The 5,000-nt window shown below is 38.9% G+C and overlaps 1 protein-coding gene across 1 annotated transcript in view; it reads left to right on the top strand.

The window, feature by feature from the left end:
* The window catches only part of LOC122251429 (N-acetyl-alpha-glucosaminidase), a gene marked incomplete at its 3' end in the record, with an annotated part of 67,409 nt that overhangs the window by 29,671 nt on the left and 32,738 nt on the right, over positions 1-5,000 (top strand).

Here is a 5,000-nt window from a genome sequence, read left to right as displayed (position 1 = left end):
AGAAAAGATATAATAAAAAAAATGAATATAAGAAGGAAAAGAAGAAAAAGGAGAAAAAGATAAAGAAGGAGAAGAAAAAAGAGAAAAAAAAGAAAAAGAAAAAAAAGAAAAAGAAAATTAAGATAAGAAAAGGAGAAAGAGAAGTAAAAGAGAAAGAGAAAAAGAGAGAAAAAAAGAGAAAAAAAGAAAGAAAAAAAGAAGAAAAAAGATAAAAGAAGACGAAGAAGAAGAAGAAGAAGAAGAAGAAGAAGAAGAAGAAGAAGAAGAAGAAGAAGAAGAAGAAGAAGAAGAAGAAGACGAAGAAGAAGAAGAAGAAGAAGACAATGCTTTACCGAGGAAAAAAAAAAAAACGACAGCATGGAAATTGATTCTCTTTTTTGGCCGATTTTCCTCAGTAATGGATGCCACAGAATATATTGCTTTTTGCTTTTATCATTATTATTATTATTATTATTATCGAGCTTCTTTTTACGAGGTAGATAAATGTGATTGGACAGGAAATTGCACTCTGCACTTTGCTAGGATATTGTTATGATTCTTTTTCTTCGAAGTATGATAACACTAATGATGATGCCTCTTAGATAAGATCTAATCATAATAATGATAATGATAATGATTATAGAAATATTGATGATAATAATTATAAAGATAATTTAGAAACTAATAAATGACAATGATAAAACTAATGATAATAATAATGATCATAGAAATATTGATGATAATAATAATGATCATAGAAATATTGATGATAATAATCATAAAGATAATTTAGAAAGTAATAAATGACAATGATAAAACTAATGATAATAATGATGATAAAGATAGTGGTAATAATAATAATGATAATGATAGTATTAGTAATAGTGATGATAATGATAATGATAATAATGATAGTGACAAAAATGGTAATAATAGTAGTAATAAAGATAATAAAGATAATACTAATGATAATTTGATAATTATAATGATGAAGATAATGATAATAATAATAATGATAAGGGTAATAGTAATAATAATAATAATAATAATAATAATAATAATAATAATAATAATAATAATAATAATAATAATAATAATGATAATAATGATAACGATAATGAGAATGATGATGATGATAATAATAAAAATGATAATAATAATAATAATGATAATAATAATAATAATGATAATGATAATGATAATGATAATGATAATGATAATGATAATGATAATGATAATAATAATAATAATAATAATGGTAATAATTGTAATATTAATAATTATGATAATTATAGTAATGATAATGATAGCAAGTAGAATAATAATGATAATAATTATTATGATAGCAATGATTATAATGATAGCAATGATAATAATAGCAATGATAGTAATAATAATAATGATAATATTAATAATAATAATACTAATCATAATAATGATAATGATAATGGCAATAATGATAACATTAATGTTACATTTTTAATATGATAATGGTAGCAATTATAATAATGATAATGATAATAATGATAACATTAATGTTACATTTTTTAATATAAGAATGGTAGTAACTACAATAATGATAATTATAATGATAGTATTTATAATGATGATTAATATAATAACTATAATAATACTGCTACTACTACTACTATTGACGAGGACGATAGCGACAACAACGATATTGATGATGATACCGATGAAGAAAATGATAAAGCCTTATAAAATATTGACGATAGCAATGATGATAATAATGATCACACTAACAACAAGAATGATAAGAAAAGATAATCATCTTTACACCTTTTCCTCGGAATCTTCACCCCCGCCCCCCTCCCCCTCCCCCCCAATCCCCTTACCCCGGGATTAAGAACACCGTCATATTGCCTATTGGAAGGGAAGGTTACAGGGCTTATTATCTTCTCTTCCCCTACTTATGGCTCAATTTTCTTCGCATTCTCCCTTTTTTTCTTTCTTTCTCTGTCTTCCTCTCCTTTCTCCCTCTCCCTCTTCCGCTCCTTTCTCCCCCCCCCCCACCCACCTCTCTTTCTTTCTTCTTCTCTTTTCTTTCCCCCTCTCCTTTTCCCCCTAACCCTCTCTCTCTTTTCCTCTCCTTTCTCTCCCCTCCCACTCTCTCTCTTCTTCTCCCCCCCCACCTCTCTTTCTTTCTTCCTCTCTTTTCTCTCTTCCTCTCTTTTCCCCCTAACCCTCTCTCTCTTTTCCTCTCCTTTCTCTCCCCTCCCACTCTCTCTCTTCTGCTCCCCCCACCTCTCTTTCTTTCTTCCTCTCTTTTCTCTCCCCCTCTCCTTTTCTCTCTTCCTCTCTTTTCCCCCTAACCCTCTCTCTCTTTTCCTCTCCTTTCTCTCCCCTCCCACTCTCTCTCTTCTGCTCCCCCCACCTCTCTTTCTTTCTTCCTCTCTTTTCTCTCCCCCTCTCCTTTTCTCTCTTCCTCTCTTTCCCCCCTAACCCTCTCTCTCTTTTCCTCTCCTTTCTCTCCCCTCCCACTCTCTCTCTTCTGCTCCCCCCACCTCTCTTTTCTCTCCCCCTCTCCTTTTCTCTCTTCCTCTCTTTTCCCCCTAACCCTCTCTCTCTTTTCCTCTCCTTTCTCTCCCCTCCCACTCTCTCTCTTCTTCTCCCCCCCCCCACCTCTCTTTTCTTCTCTTTTCTCCTCTTCCTTTCTCCCTCCTTTCTCCTTTACTTCTCTCTCCCTCTCCCTTTTCCCCCCCCCCTTCTCTCTTTTCCCTCTCCTTCTTCCTCTCTTTCTCTCCCTCCCCTCTCTCTCTTCTTCCTCTCTCCCTCCCTCCTCTCTCTCTTTTTCTCCTTTCTCTCTTTCTCTCCTCTCTCTTCTTTCTTCTCTCTTTTCCCTCTCCTTTCCTCTCCTCTTCCCCCTAACCTCTCTCTCTTTTCCTCTCCTTTCTCTCCCCTCCTCTTCTCACTTCTCTTTCTGCTTCCCCTCTTTTTTCTCTCTCCCTCTCTTTTTCCTTCCTCTCCTTCTCTCCCCCCCTCTCTCTTTCTTTTTCCTCTCCTTCCTCTTCTTCCTCTCCCCCTCTCTTTTCTCTTTCTTCTTCTTTTTCCCTCTAACCCTCTCTCTCTTCCTCCTCTTTCTTCCTTCTCTCCTCTCTTTCCCCCTCTCTCTCTCTTTTTCTCTCCTTTCTCTCTTCTCTCCATCTCTTTTCTCCCCCCACTCTCTTCTTCTTCCTTCTTTTCTCCCCTCCCACTCCTCTCTTTCCCCCCCTAACCTCTCTCTCCCTCTTTTCTCTTCCTCTCCCCCTAACCTCTCTCCTCCTTTTCTCCTCTTCTTCTCTTCTGTCCCCCCACCTCTCTCTTCTCTCTTTTCTTCTCTCCCCACCTTTTCTCTCTTCTCTCCTCTCTCTCCTCTTCCCTCTCTCTCTCCTTCCCCCTCTTTCCTCTTCTCTCTCTTTCTCTCCCCCACTCTCCCTTCTTCTTTCTTTTCCCTCTCTTTTTTTTCCTCCTTTTCTCTGCATTCCCCCCTCTTTCTCTCTCTTTCTCTTTCCTCCCTCTCCACTCTTCTTGCTCCCCCCTCTCTCTCTTTCTTCCTTTCTCTCTCCTCTCTCTTCTTTCTTCCTTCTCTCTTCCCCACCTCTCTCTTCTTCTTTCATCACTCTTTCTCTCTCCTCCCACTCTCTATTTCTGCTTCTCTCCACCTCCCCACCTCTCTTCTTTTCTCCCCCCTCCTTTCTCTCCTTTCTCTTTCCTCTTTTCCCTCCCTCTCTTTCTCTCCCTCTCTCTTTCTCTCTCTTCTCTCCCCTCCCTCTCTCTCTTCCCCTACCTCTCTTTCTTTCTTCATCTCTTTTCCCCCCACTCTCCTTTTCTTCTTCCTCTCTCTTCCCCTCTTTTCTCTCCTCCCACTCTCTCTCTCCCCCTCTTTCTCCCCTTCTTTCTTCCCCTAACCTCTCTCCTTTTTCTCATCTTCTCCCTCCCTCTCTTTCTTTGCACCCCACTCTCTTTTTTCTCTCTATTCTCTCTCTCTTTCCCTAACTCTTTCCTCCTTTCCCACTCCTTCTCTCCCCACTCTTTTCTCTCCCCTTTCTCTCTTCTCTCTTTTCCCCTACCCTCTCTTTCTCTTCTCTCTCTCTTTTCCCCCTCCTTTCCTTTCCTTTTTCCTCCCTTTCTCTCTCTTCTTCTCCCCACCTCTCTTTTCCTCTCTCTCTTTCCCCTCCCTCTCTCTTTTGCTCTCCTTTCCTCTCTTTTCTCCCCCCACTCTCTTTTTTCTCTCTTCCACTCTTTTCTCTCTCTCCCCTCTCTTTTCTTCCTTCTCCCCACCTCTCTCTTCTTTCCCCTCTTTCCCTCTTTCCCTCTTTTTCCTCTCTTCCTCTTTTCCCCCCACCTCTCTCTTTCCTTTCCCTCGCTGCTCTGTAAGCCACCGGTGCCAACAGTTGTAAGCCACCACTCTGGCAGTTGTAGTTGTAACCTGCTCGATGCCCTGGTTGTGATCGATGGATAAACAGACAGACCTTCACGTGCCATGGTCTTTATTTTGGGCTCTTGTTAATACACTAGGAGCTGTCCGCTCTGCCTGTCTGTCTGACCTGTTCTGTAATCTCTATCTGCTCTCTGTCTTTACCTCTTGTTCTTATGACCCGTTTCGGTGGTGACGCTGGCAACTCTGTGACACTTTCCCTGCCTCGGGCCATTCGACCAACGAAAACAGCTGAAGGGACCGGAAGCAGACTATTGCATGCTACACAGCAATGAAAATACACATACTATCAAATGGTGATGAAGATGAGAAGGAGGGAGATGTCTACAGATTCCTCCTGCTATAACATATAAATTGTAGTTGGGTCAACGAAGAGGTTTTAATGGTGCTTCCGGTTCGGTACACTAGTTGCTAGGAAACAGTGTGTCTTAAGGAGCTAGCATTGCAAAGACTGTATTATCAAATAACAGTAATAGTCTGGAAAATCAGTGCTTACATCACGATGTAAGGCACTGGTATTGATATTATGTGACCTAAGACATTGATTTTATATTTTTACTTAATTCAATGTATATCGCTGGCA

Source organism: Penaeus japonicus, unplaced genomic scaffold (genome assembly GCF_977035675.1).
Source record: "Penaeus japonicus unplaced genomic scaffold, GWHDUDI00000001_assembly GWHDUDI00000026, whole genome shotgun sequence".
In the NCBI taxonomy this organism is placed as follows: Eukaryota; Metazoa; Arthropoda; class Malacostraca; order Decapoda; family Penaeidae; genus Penaeus; species Penaeus japonicus.
The sequence above is the reverse complement of the archived record's forward strand: the minus strand, read 5'-3'. Positions and strand labels throughout refer to the sequence as shown.